Source organism: Lissotriton helveticus, chromosome 3_1 (genome assembly GCF_964261635.1).
Source record: "Lissotriton helveticus chromosome 3_1, aLisHel1.1, whole genome shotgun sequence".
Taxonomy (NCBI): Eukaryota; Metazoa; Chordata; class Amphibia; order Caudata; family Salamandridae; genus Lissotriton; species Lissotriton helveticus.
In genome coordinates this window covers 954,784,019-954,809,977 of record NC_136061.1, presented here as the reverse complement: position 1 = coordinate 954,809,977, position 25,959 = coordinate 954,784,019, and the positions used below count along the sequence as shown (strand labels likewise).

At 45.7% G+C, this 25,959-nt stretch overlaps 1 protein-coding gene across 7 annotated transcripts in view; it reads left to right on the top strand.

Annotated features, from left to right (window-relative positions):
* Positions 1-25,959, top strand: part of RBM44 (RNA binding motif protein 44) — a 1,911,902-nt gene that overhangs the window by 157,046 nt on the left and 1,728,897 nt on the right. The gene's annotated exons all lie outside the window — the stretch shown is intronic.

Genomic DNA, 25,959 nt, shown 5'->3' with positions numbered 1-25,959 from the left:
TGATCCTAGATTGTTGGTGAGGAAGCTTCAACAGCATTCCCTTACAATGATCCTAGTTGCTCCAACATGGGCAAGACCACCATGGTTCACAACTCTGTTGCAGCTATCAGTAGTGCCACATCAAAAGCTGCACCTCTCTCCCAGGTTTCTCACTCAGAACCATGGAGAGATAAGACATCCAGATCCCAATCAGTTCAACCTAGCGATCTGGCTCCTGAAATCCTAGAGTTTGGATACCTCAATCTTCCACAAGAATGTATGAACGTTATCAAGGAAGCTAGACGCCCTACAACAAGAGCGTACTACGCTGCAAAGTGGAAAACGTTCGTCATTAAATGCTCTAACAATAAAATTGACCCACTAGATGATTCCATTCAAAACATCATGTTAGAGGCATATGTGCTGCAGATTACACACTGTGCATAGATGGCCACCTAGTGTTGGGCCCGGATGTTTGCAGTTTGTTTTGTTGTAGAAAAGTCTTTGGAAGTCACGGGATAGGTGACTCCTCCTTTGGATGATACTGCGCATGGGCATCGGCTCCATCCCCAGATTGTTGTTTTTTCCGCCAGCGGTCTCGGATGTGTTTCCAGCGCTCAGTGTTGGAACCGATTTTCCTTCAGCGTGCAATCCTCACCAACTTCTAGAAAATAAGTTTCGAACGCTTTCCAGGCGACGCTATTCTTCAACACCGAATACTTGGATTCCGGTCGTCGTCGACGGCCTTCGGGCCTAACTAGGCCTCAACTCCAGCTCATGGAAAGGTCGCCATTCAAGAGGTGTCCTCGATGTCGGTCAAAGTTTCCCCACTCCGACCTTCATGAAGTGTGTAACCTTTGCCTTTCTCCGGAGCACGAGGCCAAAGACTGTTCCGCTTGTGCCTCTTTCCGCTCCAAAAAGACGATCCGGGACCGAAGAGCGAGGAGAACAATGGGTCAATCTTCCACTTCCATTCCGGACGACATCTTTGAGGAAGGTGTCAACGTCCCAGAAGAACACGTCGACGACAGCGGTTCCGAAGCAGAGGACTCTGAGTCGAGGACATCACTCCAGCGCAGCGGGTCGTAAATAAGACCGTCTACCCCGACCCTTCCTCGACACACCCAAAGAAGGCCCCGGTCACACCCTCGCCCTTGGGCTTGGATGCACACCGACACACTGCTTCTACTGCCCCACCTTCGGGCCAGGCTAAGAAGCCAATTAAGCCTTCAGGCGACCCGGCGCACACTTCACGGCACCGAAAAAGACAACAGGACCTGCTACGCCAACATCCAAACCATCGACGCCAAAACATACCACCACTCCTTCCGCACCGAAACCCAGGTCGGAACAAAGCAAACCCGCTTCGGATTCAAAAAATAACCGGATCCGAAAAAACCATTGGATCCAAAAACCATACCGGAACCGAAAAAATCGTCGGAACCGAAAAAGACTCCTGCTTCCCCGGTAAGACATTGTCAAGAAACCAAAACAAGCCGCTTCGGTGCCGAAACCTTCTTCTGCACCAAAAGATCAACCTCCTACAGAAGATATAGCTTATCCAGACCCTGCTCAAAAGACTTCAGCTAAAGATCCAATCACTGGACAATTTTGGCATAAAAAAAGCGACCACTGGACACCAGCTCTGCATGCAAAGAAGGACATGGCTACCTCTCCCTTAAGACTGCCTTCCCCTTCTCTTTAACCTGTACCATCACCACATCCTCCCATACCACAGCATTCCCCAGCATCCTCTATCATGCCAGAAGATGACAACAGGGATGATAGCTCTGATGATATGGGGGGGGGGGGTAATATACCTGATCCTGCTACTCCTACAGGATCACCCGACCTGTGGGATGATTATACCACCCCAAATGTCCCTCAGGATGACTAAACCCCTCAAGGCCTTCTCCACCAGAAGACACTATAGGGTTTAATGATTTAATCCACAGGGCTGCACAATATCATGGGGTAGACATACATACAGACCATGTAGAGGAAGACTTCCTAATGGATACCTTTGATAGTGCACAAAGATCCTCATCCATCCATTTTACCAATGCTCAAAAGAGTTTAAGCATGCTCCTGAAGTCTTCAAGGACCCAGTCAGAACTCTGGTCATTAACCCTCGTATAGAGAAAAAATATAAAGCTGCCCCCACAGACCCAGCGTATATTAAAGGTCCAGTACCACTAGACTCACTTGTAGTTTCCAATGCACGCAAGAGAGCAAACTCACAAACATCAGGTGATGCTCCACCACCAGATAAGGAGTCTAAGCTACTTGACGCATCAGGGAAAAGAACAGCGTCTCAAGCAGCAAACATGTGACGTATCATTAGCCAGATACGACAGGGCACATTATGACGAGTTAGAGTTATTAATGAGGCCCCTCCCTGACCAGTACAAGGATAGAGCAAATGAGCTTATCCAAGAGGGGAAAAACATCATAAACACCTCTATTCGATGTGCACTGGATGCAGCAGATACTGCCTCTAGGGCAGTTAACACCAACGTTTTACTACGCAGACACGCCTGGCTACGTATGTCAGGATTCAAACCTGAGGTACAAAGTGCCATTCTTAATCAGCCCTTTAATGAGCAACACCTATTTGGACCCAACATAGATGTTTCACTAGAGAAAATGAAAAAGGATACAGACACCGCCAAATCTATGGGAGCCCTGCAGTCGCAGGCTCCCAGACTTTCATTTCGTCGCTCATCCTATAGAGGTACTACCAGGGGATACTCCTCAGACACAGCTTGTACCTTGTACAAAGCCCCTACAGAGTCCACTTACAGCAAAGGCTACCAAAGGGGTGGTTACAGGAGTAACCAAAACAAAGGCAGAGGTAAAAAATAACAACTCCCGCTCTGACTCTACCCCTGCCCAACGACTCCCTTCCCCTTCCCCTGTCCCATTCCATTCCTGTCGGGGGAAGACTCCAGCAATTCCTGCCAGCCTGGGAAAGCATCACATCAGACAGGTGGGTGCTCCAAATAATCCAATCAGGTTACTGTCTGAAACTAACATCTACCCCCCGAACATACCACCCAAGCAGCGTCCAATGTCACAAGAACATCTAACATTGCTCAGACAGGAGGTAATATCCCTCCTACAGAAAAATGCAATTGAAATGTTTCCAGAGCATCAGAAAAACAAAGGAGTATACTCCCTATATTTCCTAATACCGAAGGAGGACGGATCTGTAAGACCCATCCTAGACCTCAAACCTCTAAACATGTACATACAGTCAGATCATTTTCATATGGTCACACTCCAAGTCCTTCCACTTCTGGTACTAAACGACTTCCTTGTCACTCTAGATCTTAAGGACGCCTACTTCCATATTCCAATCCACACAGCGCACAGAAAATATCTCAGATTTGTGCTAGACGGGCAGCACTACCAGTTCAAAGTGCTCTCATTCGGAGTCACAACAGCGCCAAGTGTGTTTACCAAATGCCTAGCAGTAGTAGCAGTACACTTAAAAAGACAACAGACCATGTCTTCCCATATCTAGACGACTGGCTAATAAAGGCCAGCTTATACAGCCAGTGTGTACAACACACTCACGCTACTATTCAACTGCTTCACCACTTGGGATTCACAGTAAATCACACCAAATCGCATCTACAACCCTCGCACATACAACAGAATCTTGGCGCTACAATAAACACCCAACGAACACTAGCTTATCCCTCTCCAGCCAGGATAACAAGTGTACAAACTCTCCTAACAAAATTCAAACCACAACACTCGCTACCAGCTCGAGTGTTCATGCAGCTCATAGCAATGATGGCATCTTGCATATTTGTAGTACCTCACGCAAGACTGCAAATGAGTCCACTTAGAGTGCCTAGCACGCCAATGGAACCAGGCTCAAGGTCAACTGACAGACCTAGTTTTGGTGGACAGTCGGACTCTTAGTTCTCTGCAATGGTGGGACACCAAAAACCTTTTCAAAGGACGACTGTTTCTAGAGCCAGTTCCTCAAATAGTTATGACAGCGGACGCATTGCTCTCCGGCTGGGGAGCTCACCTACTGCATCACACCATGCAAGGCAGGTGGACACCGCAGCAAAAGCTACTCCACATCAACCACTTAGAGTTGCTAGCTGTGTTTCTAGCCCTAAATGCATTTCAAACTCAAGTGTCAGGCAAATCTGTCTTAGTCCGTACAGACAATGACAGCTATGTACTACATAAACAAGGAGGAACACACTCTCTGCCGCTCTTTCAGTTAGCACTGCAGATATGGAGATGGGCTATACTACTAATGATCTTCCTCTTAGCCCAACACGTCCCAGGAGTGCAAAACACTATGGCAGATCTGCTGAGTTTACAAACACAGCAGATCCACGAGTGGAAACTTCATCCACAAGTTCTTCATCCGTTCTTTCATATGTGAGGACAACCTCACATAGACCTCTTTGCCACCCATGAAAATGCAAAATGCCCAAACTTTGCCACCAGATACCCACACCCACTGTCCAAAGGCAATGCGATATGGATGAACTGGTCAAAACTATTTGCGTACGCTTTTCCTCCCCTCCCAATACTTTCGTTAGTCATACGCAAAAACAGCAACATTCCCTGACGCTCATCCTAGTCGCTCCAACTTGGGCCAGACAACTGTAGTACACCACGCTGTTGCAGATGTCTGTAGTACCACACCAAAAACTAAACCCATCTCCACGCCTATTAACACAGAACCATGGAGAGATCAGACACCCGGACCCAGCTCATCTCAACCTAGCGATCTGGCTCCTGAGGTCCTAGAGTTTAGTTACCTCAACCTTCCCCATAATGTATGAACGTTATCAAAGAAGCTAGACGCCCTACTACTAGAGCATGTTATGCTGCTAAGTGGAAACTGTTTGTCATATACTGCCAAAACAACCAAATTAATCCTTTAGACGTGTCTATTCAACACATCATAGGATATCTATTACATCTTCAAAAGTGTAACTTAGCCTACACATCTATCAGGCTACACCTCGCTGCCATCGCAGAATACTTACAAAATAGACAACGTCTATCTCTTTTTAGAGTACCAGCTGTTAAAGCTTTCATGGAAGGACTCAAAAGAATAATTCCTCCTAGAACGCCACCTGCACCAGTGTGGAACTTAAACGTGGTTCTCACAAGATTAATGGGACCTCCCTTTGAACCACTTTATAAATGTAAATTGCAATTCCTAACCTGGAAAGTAGCTTTCCTAGTAGCCATTACTCCTCTCAGAAGGGTTAGTGAACAAGCAGCATTTACCATTCAAGAACCCTTTCTGCAAATGCGTCATTACAAAGTAGTTCTTCGTACTAATCCTAAATTCCTTCCTAAAGTCATTTCACCATTCCATTTAAATCAATCTGTTGAGCTGCCGGTATTTTTCTCGCAGCCTCAAACAGTCGCAGAAAGAGCTCTACACATCTTAGATGTCAAAAGAGCATTCCTGTACTATATTGAAAGGACCCAAGCTTTTCGTAAAACAAAACAACTTTTTGTGTCTTTCTCACCGCCCATAAATGCAATCCCATATCAAAATCAGGGATCGCTAGGTGGATTGTTAAATGCATACAAATGTTATCACAAAGCCAAACGTACATTAACAATTCCTTCAAAAGCCCATTCTACAAGGGAAATAGGGGCTTCAATGGCATTCTTAGGGAACATTCCCCTAGATGACATGCAAAGCAGCTACATGGTCTACACCGCACACATTCACAAACCATTACTGTGTAGATGTGCAAACTAAACAACAAGCCACTTTGGGCCAGGCTGTACTGAACACTCGGTTTCAAACATCTGCAACAGATACTGGTTGTCACCGCTAGGTGTGAGTACTGCTATATAATCTATGCACAGTGTGTAATCTGTAGCTCATATGCCTCGAACGTAAAATGCTACTTACCAGAATGCATCTGTTCTTGGCATGTAGAGCTGTAGAGTTACACACGCCCACCCGCCTCCCCGGCTACCTTTTATCTGTTCCAGTATTATCTTAATTAGATACAAATCATATGGACATTACTACCTCGTGTACAGCTCCAACACTTCCCTAATGGCGAAAAACAATCTGGGGATGGAGCCGATGCCCATGCGCAGTATCATCCAAAGGAGAAGTCGCCTATCCCGTGACTTCCAAAGACTTTTCTACAACAAACAAACTGCAAACATCCGGGCCCAACACTAGGTGGCCATCTATGCACACCTACTTGCAGAACCGACAACATCTGTCGCTTTATAAAGTTTTACCAATTAAAGCTTTTATGGAAGGGCTTAAAAGAATAATTCCACCAAGAGCTCCACCCTCCCCAGTGTGGAATCTCAATATAGTCCTTACCAGATTAATGGGACCTCCATTTGAACCTCTACACAAATGTGAATTACAATACCTTAGTTGGAAAGTGGCGTTTTTAGTCGCTATCATATCTTTCAGAAGAGTGAGCGAACTCCAGGCATTAACAATACAAGAACCATTCTTACAAATTAATCATAACAAAGTTGTTCTTAGAACAAATCCTACTTTTCTACCCAAAGTAGTTTTTGCCTTCCATCTAAACCAGTCAGTTGAACTACCAGTGTTCTTTCCTCAACCAGACTCCGTGGCAAAAAGAGTGCTACAAACTCTTGATGTCAAAAAAGCATTGCGCTATTTCATAGAAAGAACAAAACCATTTAGGAAAACTTAACAACTTTTTGTAGCTTTCTCCCCACCTCATTAAGGCAATCCTATATCCAAAACAGGAATTGCAAGGTGGATTGTAAAATGTATACAAATATGCTACCTTAAAGCTAAACACTCATTAACCATTCCCCGTAGGACTCATTCCACCCACAAGCTAGGGGCATCTATGGCATTCTTAGGAAACATTCCTCTAGATGACATATGCAAAGCAGCAACTTGAACCACGCCACACACCTTCACAAAACACTATTGTGTAGTTGTGCAAGCAAAACAAGCTAGTGTGGGCCAGGCTGTATTAAAAACACTTTTTCAAACTACTGCAACAGATACAGGTAGCCACCGCTGAGGAGGATACTGCTATATAGTCTATGCAAAGTGTACAATCTGCAGCTCATTTGCCTCGAACGAAAAATGCTACTTACCAGTATGCATCTGTTCTTGGCATGTAGAGCTGCAGAGTTGTACACGCCCACCCTTCTCCCCGGATACCTCAATCTGATCCAGTATTATCTTAATTAGATACATCACGCATGGACACTTCTCTATTTATCACTACTCCATCTAACCCTATTGGCCAAACAATCTAACGATGGAGCCAAAGCCCATGCGCACTGTGCACCGAAGGAGGAGTCACCGATCTCGTGACTGAAAGACTTCTCCTAAGACAAATGCAATCATCAGAGCCCAACACCAGATGGCGATCTATGCAAAGTGTACAACTCTGTAGCTCTACATTCCAAGAACAGATGCGTACTGGTAAGTAGCATTTTCCTTTATGTCCTCATTCACAAATTGTACCAATCAGTTGTCCTTCTTAATTTTTTTTGGGTTGACCTGCTTCGCTGTGAGATGTATTCCACCACCCACTCCACCACCAGTGGATTGTGTACAGTGATCTTCTGAGCCGAATTGTAGTTTGTTTACCACTTAATATACTTCATGCTTGGTCTGCTATGTTTGGACAGCATAAGGTTTTTTTCCAGGATTTGCTGAACGCTGCATTTCCCGCAGCCTACTAATGACCTGTGGATGTTTTTGTTCCTGCGTATTAGTTATTAATAATTCATGTGACTGGTTGCCTTATATTGAAATTTCAAGTTGTGTATTATTTATTCCATAATTTATCATTTGAATTTTTTTTTTTTTTGTAGCTCTTGGTCTCAAATTAATATAAGGTGCAAGTTGCAAAACAACAGGTCAAATCTGTGTTTTCCCTACTTTAGACATGCCAAGAGGAGTTGGTTTCTTACAAAGTAAGGGGCCTTGTGACTCCTTCAATTCTCTATGTATGCCCTCTCAAAGGGTAGATTCCTTTTTAGGCCGAGCCTGAGCTGCGCATGCGCTGCTCTGCCAGCCATGCTGTATTTGATGCCCCGCCCACTCTCATGCTTGTTTTCATTCTTATGTCATTTTCCTTTGAAAATGCTGGCTTCTGATTCCTTAATAGGCTTGTTAGTGCCTTATTAGTACCGCATTGTCTGCATAAATAGCCTCTCATGAGGACTAGCCCTTTTACTTCGGTTGTTACACTGCATGTCTTATTTAGTTTGTAAACACTATTTTCTTTAATGCGTTTCTCCTACTGCAGGCATGTAATGCTTTCCTGCAACTTTCACCGCGCCATGCGTGCTTTCACTTTACAAGCAGCCCCTGACAATGGCCGCCGAGGCATACCATTTACAAGAGTTTGAGATATTGGCATTGTAAATGACAATGCCTTTTATTTATGTGTTAATTATCAAAACAGAACATTAAAAAGCATTGTAATTTACAATTCAATAGCTTAAACTCTCACAAATGTGAGACCTATTGCATTGCTAATGCTTGTTCAGAATAGTGTCCATGATGTATGAAATGGGGCACTGGCTCAATTCCTCAGCTTGTGATGGATTACAGATTGTACTGAGCATGTAATATCATTTGGGTTTTCTGAGCAAGCCCTACTACGTTTAGTAGGACTTGCTTTTATTTGTCTGGTACTTGGTATGATCCATCAGATCCTTAATAGCTGTAAGGGGCAACACAAGTTTACATTGTCTGTAGTTGCTGCTTGTAACCAGCCATTTTTATAGTTTGTGAAATTAATATTGATCATAATGTTTATCATGCAATTGTTAAGTTACTGCATGATTTTGAACCAGCTCCCTGCTACAACTAGAGTTCAAACATTGGGACAATGGACATGTCAATGAGCAGTTAAAGTGCGCAGTTCTGTTTCTATGTTTGTGTAGTTAGGCTGTACTTTTTTTTTTGTACTTGTTTTAGTTGTCTGATACATGATGGCTATATTCTGCGTCCATGGACAAAGTGAAAGAATGTGTTGTGGGGAAAATGATCCTGCTAGTCATATTCAGTGTATTGTTAGTTCAGTCTGACTTACGTATGTGGATGTAGCAAGAAATTCAGGTGAAACAGAAAATCTGCTTGCATCGCTTCTTAGAATTAATATACTTGAGCATATATTGCTAATGTTCTTTTTAAACATCTGAGCTCTAAGGTTAAATGACTTGGTGACCATATGGATACTTCAACTCTCCACTATGCCTCTTAGATAGCCAATCTTCGGTTTTGCCTCCTTGGGCCTGTTTCCTTTACAGGGACTGCCTCTCACCTTGTAAGACTGCTTTCAGTCAATGTGAAAAGAATTTCTTGTTGAAAAGATGACAAATTGCACCCGATGGCTGCCAGACAATGCAACTAAGGGGCATGTACAGCCTGGAGAGCACGGCCACGCCTCCCAGCTGCCTGTTCAAGGTGTTGTACACTCATCATGCAAGCTGTGCCTCTGTGTCTTCGTCACACGCGCCCTAGTTTGTTGTAATTGTCTGACAAGTGGCAGTATGCCTAGATCCCCTCTCTGAGTGTGTCGCTTCTGCTAACATTCCATCTTCAGTTAGCAAATCTTCTGACAGTCTGAGCACTGCTACAGATGAGGCACCATCTTGGATAGCACATAGCTTCACCCCCTACAGCCCCCCCCCCTTTCCCCAATGTGGATTATTATCAGAAAGCCTTCAAATCCTTACATGGTAGAACCAAAGTTCACTGTATTACTGGTAAAGATGCAACTACTAAAGGAGGAAACGTACGCTTAGAGATCTGCAAAGCAGCTACTTGGAGGATCCTCTCTCAAAATAATTGAACAAGAGCAACTGCCATGGTCACGGGTGCACAGTTGTGTATCCCATCAGTGGTGATGGGTTATGGGACGTGTGCTTTGTTAATGGAGCAGTGACAGTTCTGAAGTCTTTCTTGCTACATTTGTCCATATTCTCTATCATTTCCCTTTATAAATAAGCTTATGAAAGAATGTCTTGACAGTAATCCAGTGACTCTTGTCAATCATGATCAATGGGCATTACCCTGAAGGAGAACTTGATTTAAAGCGAAGTAACCTTTGCTTGTACAAGAAGTTCTTGTCCAAGGCCTTTTCATAAGTATCCAGGCACAGGTCATGAGAGGAATATATGGTCAGCACTGTTGCTGGGGAGATGTACATGTATTTATATAGCGCAAATCACCGACACGGTATCTAAGCGCTTGCTTAGGGAACCCGTCCTGGTATTCCCCTGTGAGATACCCCGGCAGGGTATCCACAAGGTGAAAGCCAGGCATCCCGCCGCGAGGGGCCGTAGTGGAGATTAAGCAAGCTATTGCCCAGAGTCGCAGAGTGTGACCCCGTGAGTCGAGTAGGCACCGGAGCGAGAATTATCGAGCCCGTGGAATTTTAGAGCCCGAGACCTGCCGAGGCGGGGAATCGAACCCTGGTCCACGGCCGATCTCAGCTTCCGGGTCTGCCGCCTCTAACCACTGAGCCACACTTCTCCACTAGATGAGTCTAGATTAATCTCTATATACTCCTGAATCACCCCAGATGTCAATGGAGTCTGTAAAGCAGCACTACAGGCACAGCATCTTATGTCTCCTCCATGAAGGAGAGCTGCAAGCAGGTAGTTTTTAAAGTGCGATGCAGCAGTTTCTGGATCTCCTTCTCTTCATATAATCTGTGTCCTATCCTTGTACACAACAGAGGAATCCTTGAAAGTATACATTTGTCAAAGAGGGCACATCTATTGGCGGTGTTGGTGAACCCACTGGCGCCCAGTAGGGGTGAAACATTGGATTTGAGGAAACTGTAGTAACAGAAATCACCTCATGGCATTCTCAGAAATTAGACTAAATGCATTGTAGGGTTATACCTGCGTACTGCATTCTCTAGAGTATGCTAGTGTATGGTGAGTTAATCAACTGATTTGAATGCAACCAATGGGTGGAGCAGAATCAAATATGGTTTCCATTGGTTATTTTCCCATCCGGTATTGCCAGCAGGAATGTCTTTGTTCTGCTCTGGTCAAGTGTCTAATTAATCGCAATACAAGAGCCATCTGCTTGCCAGAAATACCTGTAGATAATTGAGGATGCCTCTTTCAGTATTTCAGATGATGTAGGCTATAAAGAAAGTGGATGATAGAAAGGTTCACTGTTCTTGGGAAGCCTTCTCTAACAGGGCTGTGACAGCGGCCTTTAGGTTTAGACAGTACTGTGCTAGATGTCATGGACTACAAAATATATCCGCAAGACTGAAATACAAGAAGGAAGAAATGTTTGAATTTGTGCAATGAGTACCAGCTCAAATCATGACAAACGGAACTTGTTCCACTACGTGAACTTGCGTGACACATTTTAGCAGTCTGGTGTACCAAGAGTAATAAAATGTATCCAGCACAAAATCTTTAGTGTGATCCATGAACATTTATTAGCTGCCTTAGTGAGATTTCAAAACACTTTACAAGGCTCATCCTTTTCTCCTTTTTTTCCTGCATGAAACCTTTTTGACACTCAACAGGATACATTGGCCTTGTCATTCCCAGTACATCTTTTTGTTAAACCTGATATTGTCCCTTGAAGAGATATTGACTAGCAGTTAATTTTACAACACTCTGCTACTAAAGTCCCTCCCTGAAAACTGGGTGTTAGCCCTTTTTGATCATTCCTGACAGATTTTTATTTTATTTTTTGTTATTTATTTTCCTTCATTCATCACGATTTGCCATCCTTCAGTGAGCTTTTTCGTTTTGTGTAATGGGAAGGTTTTGCTTTTTGGGCATTTAAACCACAGAACCCATGTAGCAATTCTTTTTTTTATTTTTTTATTTTGTTTTTTAAAATGTTATTTTTGATGGATACTTCGAACTGCGCATTTCTTAAATTTAGTATATCCAATATCCCCAGGCACCAGTGTGGTTCTGCGGTAGGTGGCAACATATAGTTTCTTAATGACTCCTTACGGAACTGGGAGTGACGGAGCAGAGCCATATAGAAGTACCTTCCCTGTGCACTACCATCAGTGCTTTTCTTTCTAAGCCCGTCAATGCAGATCCGTAACTGCTCCCAATGCTGTGGGTATTCCACTGACTCAAAAGAACATTTTTAAAGTATGCTAGGCAGTGATGTTCCTATTGAAAATGATGGGGTTCACACAGTGCAAAGACTGCAGGAATTAGATTTCTGTCATGGACCAGCACGAGGTAGCCCTACTGTGCTCGGGCTCAGGCCACCGCGTGCAACAATTTTGCCCTCATGCAAGCTAAGGCGATTGAGGAGTGTGAAGCTGAGCTTTGCTTTGACCAATACCTTTTTTTGTTTAGCAACTGAGTTCTAGTTTGTGGGCCCAATGGCAGTCCTGGATACGAGGCTGCTTCTGCAAAAACTCAACTTTTCTCTTGCAGGTATCTGGAAAGCCAAAGTAAAGTATAGATATAAACTTAAGGAAGCCAAAATGGACTCGGCCACATCTTACCTCTTGCAGTCTCCTTAATCTGAACCAGTCCCTAATTAGTCCCGTTGCCACCACGATATATTGCTGCAACAAGCAAGGCTTAAGTGGTGCCCTATATATTGTGCCAGGAGGCACTGCACCTCCTGAGATGGCTGGACCAGCAGAACATCTTCCAAGTTGCCATTCTCTTGGCATGGTCCATGAATATCAGAGTGGACCCAGGGTGGTGCAGGTAGCCTGTATCAATAGGAAACACAATGGCAAAATCTCTTTGCCACAACTGAGAATGCAGTGTCAGCAGTTCTGTGCTTTTGATCTCCCCCCTAAGGCACTCTTGATTCTACTCATTCTGGCTGAAATAGATCAACTGACTTCTGTAAGCATTTCCACCACTCCTGCCTTGAGATCACGGGAAGAAAAAGACTGACTCTGCCCAAGTCACTCGTTGCTCATGACTGGACCTGGAGGGTGTTGTACCCAGAGCTCCTCAGCCAGAGTATCTGTCCAGGTTTTTATTTTGGGAGGAGCTTCTGTCCAAGTGACAGGGTTAGGTACTGTATCCAAGTCTCCATAACTACGTCTACATGTGTGGGGAGTGAGCAACAGCAAATGCTTGCATCTAAAATGCCAACCAAGGTGCTTAACGCCATCCTTGTGTCCAGATGCCCTTCCATAATGTCTTTTCTATTTTATAAACTATTTTATTGGGTTTTAACAGCCACTGGGTGGCCAACAAGATCAAGGCACAAATTAAGCAGACAGTATTGTTTACACGAGTTACAACCAAGCGAACCAGGACATATACAGAGATAGATCTTAGAGTCCCTCTAGCACCGCAGTTTGGATCAAGCAAGTCAAAGATGCAGCCATTTCTCCCACACACGACCATACTTTTGTGGACAGCCCCTTGCCTGAAACACTACTCTCTCCTGCTGGGCACACAAATTCACTCTGCGGCATCTCTATGTGATGGTCGGCGGGGCGGGGTTCTGCCACTTTGTCACGATGTCGCGCTGTGCAACCAGAAAGGCCGTACCTAGGAAGGCCATTTTGGCCTTGGTGTCTCCGGCACTCTCCGCTATTCCCAGAAGGATCAAGTTGGGGAAGAGGGGAATCGCCCACCCAGCACCTCTGCCAGTTTTCTTGTTACAGCAGCCCAGTATGCTTGTATTGTCACACAGGACCAGATCATGTGGAAGAAATCTGCAGGCGCGATTGTGCTTCTGGAAGTAGTGTCAGATCAGAGACCAGCCCTGTGCAGACGTGAGGGGGGAGGTATGCTACGTGAAGGTAGTACGTTTTTATTAGCTGCTGTTTGGGGGAGATGGTGAGCTCACGGGGAGCCTTTAGGGCAGCGCGACAATCCTAATCTTCTAGTGGACTCTCCCAACTTTCTCACCGGGTCCGGCAGTGGTGGAGTGAGCCGGGCGAGTTTATTATGAGGGTGCAGTATATTTGTGAGCCCTCTCCGCGTCCCAAGTTACCCACCAGAATTTTGGCTTCTAGTGGGTTAAATTCTGTAAGGGGTTCTGAGTCGCGTATGTGGACATGGAGTGCGTTTCTGACCTGGAGATATTTGTACAATTGAGAGCGTGTAAGGGTAAATTCCTCCTGTAGATTTTTGAAAGAGCACATGTGTGTCCTTGACCACACGTCCCCTAGCGTGGAAATTCCGATGTAATCACTTGTCCTGAAGCCTTTAAGGGTTGCCACTTCCTTCAGTCAGGTGCCGTGCCGTAGACGAGTTTGTGTGAACTTTCCATCCTATTGCACGTGGCATCGGGCAGCGTGCCAAGCTAAGAGTACCACTCGTTTGACTGTGGGCAATTGGGATGAGATCCGGCACCATACAGCAATTCCTGCAGAATAGGGAACCGAGTCTCGAGAGTTCTAGTTTATAGGCCCGGTCTGACCACCCCCGTATAACCTGTCATGGGCGACGAGGAGTTGAGAGGTAAGAGGGTAAAGTTATAAATTGGACATGCCCATCCCGCCATCATAAGGACCTCGCCCATGAGGTCTATTTATGCTGGGCACTAAGACCAACTTGTTTCTTGGTGTGGTGCTCATAATCCTAAACCATTCCAGACCAAACATTTGCTTGTTCTTTTTGGTTTTTTCATCTGTTAGTCCAGCAGGACCTTGTGGTATGGTGAAAGGTTAATTGCTGTCCCCTTTGGCCTTTGTGTTTACCTGACCAGCAGTGATCTCCGCTCCCCAAGAACAGTTTTGTTTCTGTATAGAATCTGAGCTTGGAACTTGATGTTGACATTTATGACCCATCACCTGTACATTTTTATTTGTATGATTTTTTTTATTTTTTAAAGTAGACTAGCAAAACCAGTTTTCAATCTCTATGCAGAAATCGGTAAAATTGAAAAACTGGTAGCACTTAAGATATGTGAAGTTAGTGCAGTAGGTTTTTCTTAGAATTATTATTATATTAACATCTATACTTTGATACCTTGAGAACAACCACACTTCTTTCAGAGCTCACTTTAGTACTTTTGTGTTCAATTCAAATACCTTGCTGTGTGATCTATTGTGTTTTTACCAGAGTAAAAACAATTCAAATATGTGGATCTGTGACATATGTATAGTCTGATAGTATAATTTTTTTAAACCACAAAATCCCAGTGTATAACTACATTTAGAAGAGAACAAAATATTTGTGTGTTTATATCCAGGATTGTTAGGTTTCAGCCTCAAAGATTTACACATTCATGAAAGTTTCTTCAGTGTTGCCTATTAGTCATAAGAAAAGACTGATCGAGAGTCTTCTCTCCATTGTTAATACAGAAAGAATAATGTAGTTTCTAAACATTTTCCAATTCCAATAATCCTCATTTCTCCCAGACCGCTGAGTTCCTTTAGTCTCCCAGGTCTCCACTGTCTTTGTTGGACTGCCAGGAAAGAGGGGAGGATACAGGACAGTGTCTAGGAGATTTGCATATCTTGAACGTATTTTGTGTCTCTATGGGGAGTGGAGAGTTCCCTCTGACTGACCATTTGTCTTTCGATTGGTGAGTAAAGTGTCTTTTCCCCTCCTTTAACTCCTGTTCTGTTTTATTAGGTGAGATGTCTTATCAGCTCGTGTCCCCTGAATTGAATGACAACACCCCTTTTTCTAATCGCCCATGTATTTGACGGCATTCTCTGGGAACACAAACCAGTCTTGTTGGGGTTTTGAAACGTCAATTCTGAGACAAAAAGTAGGACTCAGACCGCAAAGGCTGTTTTTCCTGGATCTCCATCATGCTGATAGGTGTGTTAATTGATCCTACCTTTGATTGAGTCATGTACTGCAGTTTTGATATGGCGAACTGCCAGCTTCCTATTCTTCCAGCAGGGACACTCCTACCATTTGCACAATTCACCATACTGCGAGAAGTCAGTTAATGTTGTTCTGGTTTGGGTGCTCCTACATGTTAGTCTCTTCATGACCAGGTGAGGGATGTCCAGGGAATGTCCACTAAAGTCTTTCCTTCACATTAATAGTTTACTGAAACTATATGTATCTTGAGCTTTTATGTAAGTGATATAAAAACAATTATTTAAATAGTAGATTGCTGCGAGTACAGTGGAGACTAGGATTTTGTCACTCTGGACATCGAGGCAGTATGCTTATGTTTAAGGGATTTATAACTAGCTTCGCACCAGCTACTGGGGCTTCAAGTGACATGAATAGAAATATAAGTAAAGATGGTAATGCCATGATGTTCATAACCCCTGTGTGTGTGGGGGGGGGGGATCAGTCCTAGGATTCTGACCTGTCTGAGTAGAAATTGAGTAACATGTTCCAGGCAATGGTGTTATATGAATGCCATGGTGAAGAGGAAGGTGTTTAAATATCTCCTGAATTTGCAATGTTTCTGTCCCAGTCTGAAGTTCCAAAGGTGTGATTGCCACATCTGTTATTTCTGCTTTGTTGAGGTGTTAGCAACCTTTTGTCAGCAGATCTTAGAGACTGGGGTGCCTTGTAGGGAAAGAAGAGGCTGGCAATGTGATTTGGTGTATGGTTATTTAAAGCCTTCTCGACAAAACAAAGTGGTTTGAGCGTTCTTTCCTGAATTAAGAGCCAATGGAGGAATTTGAGAGCAGGGGGTAACATGGTAAGGTTGTTTGAGGTTGCAGACCATTTGGGCCGGGAAATTTTGAACTCGCTGGGTTTTCTTGAGGACATTGGTAGGAAGGCCAGTGTAGAGGCCATTGCAGTAGTCCAAGCTGGTCATGACCACTGCTAGGAACAGTGCAATTTTCTGTGTGCAGTATAGCAAAGAGAAGAATCCCCTCAGTTGACGGAAGTGAAAATGGCATTTCTGCAAATTGCGTTTGTCTGTGGAATAAAAGAGCGCTTGCTATCAAAGATAATGCTCAAGTTGCGTCCTTGCTTCACTGGAGAACGCAGGGAGCCCATTTCATCCAACCACACACGTGGGAGTGGGGAGCTGTCTGAATCAAAGGTCAAAGTTTCAGATTTGTCCCTGTAGAGGGTAGGCAAATATTTTGCATCCAGCGGTTAAGTAGGATGGGAGTCAGTGCTGAGTGTTAGAAAGGAACATGCCTAGTTTTACTTGTTGCGTGCAGTTTTTCGAGGTGGGAGGAAAAAAACCTGAAAGTGCTTTTTCTCCCACGCCTGCTGAAGCCAGTCTGTTTAAAAATACATTGTGTTCAATTCAACTAAAAATGCTACACAACGTACATAACCATGTCCCGACTTCACAAAATGGGAAGAGCAGGCTCTCCAATGTGTCTCTGATGTCAGACTGCGAGAGGCACGTTTTTACATACATTAGGGAGTGCACACAAATACAAAGATACTGGACTATAATAGTGAAGAGACTTGGTGAAGTTCTTGAGGTGCAGCTACCAATGGATGCCAATATGTACTACTAGGGGTACCTTCCGACATAGGCCTACCCAGACGGTGTCTTTGCTTGTGTAATTTAGGCTTAATAGTGGCCTAAGGGGACACAGCCAAAAAATGGGGAGTGCCAGAGATTCTGAACCTCAGAGAATGGAAAATTGGGATGGTCATGTATATGGTGGCGGAGCAGGTGACTTACAGAATGAGAAGGTGTCAGTGGAAGTTCTTTAAGATTTGGCGAACCTGGCTCCCGGTACTATGGGCTTGAGCTTCAAGAAACACTAGGGGGAGGGGGCAATTGACGTAGCAACACCCTGGGAGGAGAGAGGCCCTATCGAACAGTCGCCCCAGGACAGGAGGTGAGCAGACCCTAGTGAGAATCCTATGCTCTGTTCATAAGTAGCAATAGGTTAAGCCGACCATAATGGTGCATTTATTACATGAATAATGTGTATTGCTTGTTGACCATAATTGTACCAAGTGGGAAATTGACGTGTCTTGTTAATCATGGAAAAGTTTCAATAAAAAGAGTTATAAATAAAAAAAATACATTGTTTGATTATGTAGAATGTGGCTGCAAGGTAGAGTAGTATCAGGGGAACTGAGAACTTCGGCAGATAGGAGTTTCTCTCTAAATTTAGGAGAGTAGATTTGATGCTTCTTTTCTGTCTGAATTCAGATAGAAGTAATACCTGACAAGAGACTACTGTTTCAAGTGCTTTAGCCTCGAGGAAGGCCTGATTTGGGTCTGTAATTATAGAGGAGATTCAAATTCAATGGGAGTTAAAAAAAATTTACATGCTTAAGTAACTTTTATGTCACCACTGGCTGTGGAGCACTTTTAAGATTGGTGAGGGAGGCCAATGTTGATGACTTTACATTGGCTATATCCCATGGAGGTGAGGTCTTCTTGAAGGAGAACAGAATGTTCGAGGCATATGAGCTGCAGATTACACACTATGCATAGATGGCCACCTAGTGTTGGGCCTGGATGTTTGCAGTTTGTTTTGTTGTAGAAAAGTCTTTGGAAGTCACGGGATAGGTGACTCCTCCTTTGGATGATACTGCGCATGGGCATCGGCTCCATCCCCAGATTGTTTTTTTTTCCGCCAGCAAATTCGGATGCGTTTCCATTGCTCCGTGTTGGAAATAATTTCCTTCGGCGCGCAATCCTCACCAACTTACAAAACTTAGTTTCGAACACTTTCCAGTCAACGCTACTCTTCAACATCGAGGATCTCGATTCCGGTTGACGGCCGTCGGGCATAGCTAGGCCTCGACCCCAGCTCATGGAAAGGACGCCATTTAAAAAGTGTCCTCAATGTGGGTCGAAGTTTCCGCACACCGACCTTCCTGAGGTGTGTAACATCTGCCTCTCTCCGGAGCACGAGGCAAAGGACTGTTCAGCTTGTTCCTCTTTCCACTCCCAAAAAACTATACGGGACTGAAGAGCGAAGAGAACAATGGCTCAATGATCTTCAGCTCAGATTCCGGACGACATCTTCGAAGAAGGCATCAACGTTCCAGAACAACACTACGTCGACAGCAGCTCCGAGGCAGAAGATTCTGAGGTCGAGGATATCACTCCAGTGCAGCGGGTTGTAAGTAAAACCGCCGACCCCGACCCTTCCTGGACACAAAATGCCCGGTCACACCCTCGCCCTCGGGCTCGGGTGCACACCGGCACTCTGCTTCTACTGCCCCACCTTGGAGCCCGGCTAAGAAGCCAATTAAGCCTTCAGGCGACTCTGGCTCGAGTCGGCCTTCACAGAGTGCCGGAGCACATCTACCGGCATCGAAAAAAACAACGTCACCGACTACACCTACATCCAAACCATCAGCGCCGAAACATACCACTACTCCTTTGGCACCGAAACCCAGGTCGGAACCAAGCAAACCCGCTTCGGATTCCAAAAAACCACCGGAACCGAAAAAACCATTGGATCCGAAAAAAACATCGGATCCAAAATCCATACCCGAACCGAAAAACCTCTGAGCCAAAAAAAAGCCTCGGAGCCAAAAAACACGACTGCTTCCCCAGTGAAAGACATTTTCAAGAAACCAAAACAAGCCGTTTCGGTGCCCAAGCCTTCCTCCGCCCCAAAAAATCACCCTCTTGCAGAGGATTTACCTTATCCAGACCCTGCTCAAAAAACTCTAGATAAGGGTCCAATCACTGGACACTTAATTCTGGCTTAAAAAAAGCAACCACTGGACACACCAGCTCCAGCTCCGCATTCAAAGGAGGAGGACATGGCTACCTCTCCCCTAAGAATGCCTTCCCCTTCTCTTTCACCCGTACCATCACCACATCCTCCCATACCACAACATTCCCCGGCATCCTCCATCATACCAGACAGGGATGATAGCTCTGATGATATGGGGGGGGGGGGGTAACATACCTGATCCAGTCACGCCTACAGGATCCCCTGACCCGTGGGATGATTATATCACCTCATATGTCCCAAATGTCCCTCAGGATGACTTATACCAAGATAGATAGATAAGCTTTATACAATAAAAAAATTATCATAAAAGCATTGCAAAAATACAGTGTATAACCATAGTTTAAAAAGGAAGCACAATACAGATATCAAAAAGTTAATCCATTAGATCCAATAAAATCAGCATAGAATATACAGTTTTAAAAGAATTTCATTCATGGGTATTAATCACCATTTCATATGGTCAGGGGGCGACACCCCCCTATTGCCCCCTGCATTATGCAGTTAGATCAGGTCAGTCCTTGTGCTATTGGAACAGGTCAATCATTCATCCCATAACCTCCATTTGGGAGCCTGCCAGACTCTTGCCTACCGCCTTTAGTCTGAGTAACCAGGCCCGCCCCAGGAATTGTGCTAGTCCGCAGATCAGTGTCAATGAGGAGGTGTCTGTTTTTATGATGCGAAGGGCAGCTACATGGCTCATGAGGCCTAGTGTTTTGCAAACTGGCTTTAGCCACTTTTCTCTGGCCTTTGTGTAGGCAGGACACGCCAGGAGAAAGTGGGCAATGGACTCATCGGGATGGCCGCAGCTAGGACAGGGTGCAGGGACCGAGTACGACCCCTTCCATGAGGATACCACTGAGTTAACCTGTAGGGTGCCAAATCTCAGCTTCATATACAGAGTCCTGTCCCTAGACACCTGTATAAAGTCGAGAGAGGGCTCTAGTCTGCGAATGCTTTTAAATTAAAAAAATCCCTCCGTGAGTTTCCCTGTCTGCTTGCAAGATTGCTCGCATTTTGACACCCAGTCCCAATATGCCCGCTTCAAGTCGGACTTAGAAGGGGGGATCTGGGTCGCCCATGCCTCGCTTAGGCCGATGAGGCCCAAAAGGTGCTTCAAGTCACCCAGCCATTTTATCCTGCCTCCCTTCTCTGCCGCCACTAGTGCGTCGAACCCCGCAGCATACATGCAAAGCTCCTCCGTCCTCTTAAGCCGGGCCCAGAAAAGCAAAGGACGAAGCCTGGCAATGTCCTGAATGTGCCTCCTCCCATTGTCATAAAACAGAGGCTTCAGGGGGATGGAGGTGGGAAGTGATACAAGGATTCCTAAAAATCTATTTTATGACCTGGTTAATTTGGTGATATTCTCCATACCCCAAAGCTCTGCCCCGTAAAGGGGCGAGGGCAGGGCTTTCCCATCATAAATTGCGAGGGCTGGTGCAACCGGTCTGCTACTCGAGAGATACTGTTCTCTGGCGATTGCACCAGACACCCGCTTGTGATTTTAAAGCATTTTATCAAGGTGTGAGGACCACTTCATGTTTTTTGAGACTCTAATCCCCAGGTAGTCAAAAGACTCAACCATCTCTAGTGGGACTTCGTCAAGGGTGATGTTGTTCCTGGAACGTTTTGAGGGGTTGATAGCCATCAGCTTGGTTTTGCTAGTGTTGATGATCAGCCCCTGTTCTTTACAAAATGAGTCAAAACTCTTCAGTAATTTCTGTAGGCCACATGGGGACTTGGAGATTAGGAGAGTGTCGTCGGCAAATAGGAGGGTGGGTGTCTTCTCTCCTGCCAAGACTTGAGCGTCAGACGGCTCCTTGTTAAGGTGGGCCACCACCCCATTAATAAATATTGAGAAGAGGGTGGGAGCCAACACACAGCCTTGGCGTACCCCCCTATCTACCGCGATCATCTGTCGACTCTCCTTGGGCCCCACACCTGATTCTTGCAAAATTGTCAATGTGCATCCTTTGTAAAAAATCTAAAATGTATGGTGGCATGCCCAGATGTCCAAGTACCTGCCAGAGCTTACCCCGGGGGACCAGGTCGAAAGCAGTCTTCAGATCTATGAAAGCCAGATACAAACTCCCTTTGCCCAGGAGGACTGACTTCCAATAGATCATGAAGAATCTGAGGACCTAGTCCATTGTTCCCACCTTTTGCCGGAACCCTGCTTGAAAGTGTGATAGGATGTTGCCATCCTCCAACCAGGTTCTGATCCTCAAGAGAAGAACCCTGCCAACAACCTTCTGAATCACGTCTATAAGACTGATTGGCCGGTAGTTGGCAGGGTCCTCTCTATTCCCTTTTTTGAATATTGGGACCACCTCGGCTCCCTTCCAGGAGTCCTGGATGGCAAAGCCTCTAACGATCAAATTCATGATGTGGAGAATAAGCTGGGCCCAGGGCATGGGATCGTGTAGGAGCAGGTCTCCAGGCAATCCATCTGGGCCTGCTGCCTTCCCTGGAGAGATGCTATGAATTGCTTGCTCCACTTCCAGGAGGTCAAACCTGTCTGTAGTTCCGTTGGCTTCCCTGGTGCTCAGGCTGGTCTCAATGGAGAGAGGGTCGGATATTGCTTCGCCCGAATATAAATTGGCAAAGTGGTTCTGCCATTGTGCACAGGTGATATGATTGGGCATGGGGTCCATTGATATCCTGTCCTTACGATTAATTAAATCCCAGAATACAATGGGATCTCTCTGCACTGCAGCTGTCTTCAGTTCCTGCAAGTGCGCCTATTCCCAACATCTTTTGGCCACCACCAAAGCCCTTGCATACTCTTTCCTGGCAATTCTGACAGCAACTCGATCTTTCGACTTAATACTACGTGCGATGGCCGCCCTTTTGTCCCTGCAATCCTTAGTGTACCAGGGATTACAAGTCTTTAAATGATCATGTTTTCTGTCTGGTTTGCCTTCGGTGATAAAGAACTAACTCAGCTTATCTATTGTCTTTTGATAAAACCTTTCAAAATTAAAATCATTGGGTTCCCCCAGGCCATTATACAATGGCATTAGCTCGCTGCTTTTGGACACAACTTCCTCCCTCACACTTGCTAATAGCCCTACCTGATGTGAGACTTTGTTCCACTTGAGGCGTCTTTTACAGTTTGATGGTATTACCTCTCTGCTTACCATATCGGGGCGGTTGGGTATCTTTGGCCCCCCCCACTGCAGAATATTGTTCATTTTGAGGCAAAGTGGGTTATGGTCGCTATCCAATGTGGGTACAACTTCCATATCTATCAGATCCTGCCATAACCGAACGTCCAAAAGGATGTAATCTATCCTGGAGGGGGACTTGAGTCTATTAAAGGTAAAAGCTCCATTTTGGTCAGAGCTCGATCTGCCATTAACAGCTCTCAAATCATATTCCAGATTGAGAGCGTTAATTTGTATTGCACGCTGTAACCATTTCTTAATTGGGTCTAGGTTAAGGGACGGGAGGCCTCATTTACAATCCTCTTCTATAATTCCAGCTTGGTCACCCAAACTCAAAGGTTCGAAGGTTACATTGAAGTCCCCAGCTACAATTATGTTTGTTGGGGGCAATATGGTTTCCAAGCTTTTCTCGAGGGTGGAGATGACCGGAGAGGTTTGGGCACCAGGTGACCCTCTAGCATAGACCTTAAATAGCTCAATTGCCGGGCCCCTGCCTTGCCCTTTGATGGTCTGGTGAAGTAAGTCGGGAGAAACTCCAGTGTGTGGTCTGACCACCCAATAAGGGCTGTTCTTATCCAAATTTGTAAGCCTCCCGACAGACGGCCTTTGCCTGAGCTAATAGCGGGGATACAATAGGATGTATAGCCTGATTTATGGAGTGGGGCTAAGCTCCATGTCTCCTGGAATATGCACACTTCGAATTTATCCACGAAGTTATGCCATTCTGGGAGTTTCAATTTCCTCTCTAAACCCGCTACATTCCATGACAGAATGTTCAGGCTTGCTACATTAGTTCTGTTAAAAGTTGGATCGCCCTTCTGGTTGGAGAAGCCCTGTCCTGCCAGGGGGCATTCTGGAACAGGACAGTGGCCCCCAACAGTGCCCAGGCTATCTGGTGCTGCTAATGCACTTTCAGCTCTTGGGTTCGGAGATGTTACCTTTTCGAAACTGGCCTCCCCATCGCGGGACACTAGTCAGTCAACCCTATTCAGACCTGACCCCCCCCCCCCCCCCCCCCCCCCCTCCTTGGTCCCTAAGACCTTTCTTCCCAGGCAGCCTGCTTCTACCCAGACAGGCATGTGTCTGATTTGGATAGAAGAATGGTCAGGAGCAGAGGTACGAAACTCCAAGGACGTAAGATTATCAGCCAGGACAGGATCTTTGAGCCTCACCTCAATACAATCTCTAGCTGAATTATACAGTGTCATTCGCCTAACCCCCCTCAATGTCCTCGCGACTGATCGATCTGCAGCCTCTGAGCCAATGTATGACCTTATTGCGGAGGGATTCGCTCGATTCGTAGCTCTGGCTACCTAGGGTTTTAGGAACCTTCACCAAATACACTGTCGCCCTACCCTCTTTTGTTGATCCCATACTTTGAACTTTAGTTACTTGGCTGGTGGGTCTTAAATTATAAGGGATATGGCGCCCCCCAGTTGCCAGAGAGTTATTGGGTGAGTTGACAATAGATCTTCCCACTCTGGCCTCAGAAACAATTGGTGCGGGTGTAGCCCTGATATCTTTTAACCTCTGTGATATGGAGTCGCCAGATCGCCGGCTACTATTCGCTACGGGCTTATTGGCTAGAACATCTTTATAAGAGGGAGGCACCAGGGAGGGAAAATGGGCGGACGTGCTCGGCTCAGCTACCATATGACCCCCCCTAGGATTCAGAGTCGCTACTAGCTTCTTTAAACCTTCTACCTCTTTTTGGAGAAATTCGACTATCTTCCATAACCCTCGATTTGTCTCCCTGCAGCCGCAACTATCTGGCACGGGATGAGAGCCTCGTTCAGTGCAACTTTGTCCCTCCAAGATTGAGGATCCCACCGTCATATGCTCAAGGATCGCAAATCTATTGGTACAGGGGGTAGGGGGACCCTTATCGGTTTCCTGGTTAACAGTATTGGCCAATGGGGAAGGAGAGGGCATGGGGGCCTTGTGGGTATTTATAATGTCGATATCGACCAAAGGTGTGCTATGCACGATAGGGTGAGTTATTGATGGGGCCTTTTTCTGGAACATTGAAGGGATTACATGCTGTTGGTTGTTTGCAGCTGCGTTTTTTGGTTGTGGTAGATTGGTGCTATTTGCTGGGCCTACCTTATTAGCCCCCACTATCTCCTCGCACTGAAACTAAAACCTCAATTCTATCCAGAACACAGTTGCTTCCGGCATGTATGCTTTTTTTGACCCTTTTCCCCTTCTTGCTTGCCAACTGACCCCCCCTTCAGTGGTCTTCCTTTTGCCCATTGAAAAAAGAATTGTAGTTCCTCAATCGAATGTCCCAAATTGGGCGAGGTCCGTGGGGTGTATAAGCTTGGATAAATACAGATAGAATCCAGACCAGTCCAGCTCCCGAGACGTGTTCAAAGGGTTGTGAAATAAGACGAACAGTACAGTACCTTAGAAGATGACTTGTTAGGGGGATGGCCCAGCCCAGCCACGGTCTGCCCCGGACTGTCACAGACTGTCCCGCCCTGTCCTGGGCTTCTCCCGCGATGCTCCCGTGCGCGACTCGCGGTGCGAGAGGCGTTCCGAATTCTTGTAGCGCCTCCGGGCACGCTGCTGGTGTGAGGAACGTCCGCCGCCGCCCCAGGGCCTGCCGGGAGTTGTAGTCCGCCACACGGACCAGTGCCGTTCCCCACACGGACCAGTGCCGTTCCCCTCACGGCGTCTGCGGCGTTGGAACAGAGCCGTTGCCCTCACGGCTTGCAGGTGAGAAAGTAAGAAAAGCCCCAGGAGCTCTAGGCGCTCCTACTTCTTGTAGCGCCTCCGGGTGCGCTGCTGGCGTGAGGAACGTCCGCCACCGCCCCAGGGCCTGCCGGGAGTTGTAGTCCACCACACGGACCAGTGCTGTTCCCCTCACAGCGTCTGCGGCGTTGGAACAGAGCCGTTGCCCTCGCGGCTTGGAGGTGAGAAAGTAAGAAAAGCCCCTCAAGGCCTTCCCCACCAGAAGACACTATAGGGTTTAATGAATTAATTCATAGGGCTGCACAATATCATGGGGTGGACATACATACATACAGACCCTGTTGAGGAAGACATCCTAATGGATACCTTTGATAATGCACAAAGGTCCTCATCCATTTTACCGATGCTCAAAGGCGTGATCAAGCATGCTCCTTAAGTCTTCAAGCACCCAGTCAGAACTCGGGTCATTAACCCTCGTATAGAGAAAAAATATAAAGCTGCTCCCTCTGACCCAGCATATATTAAAGGTCCAGTACCATTAGACTCACTTGTAG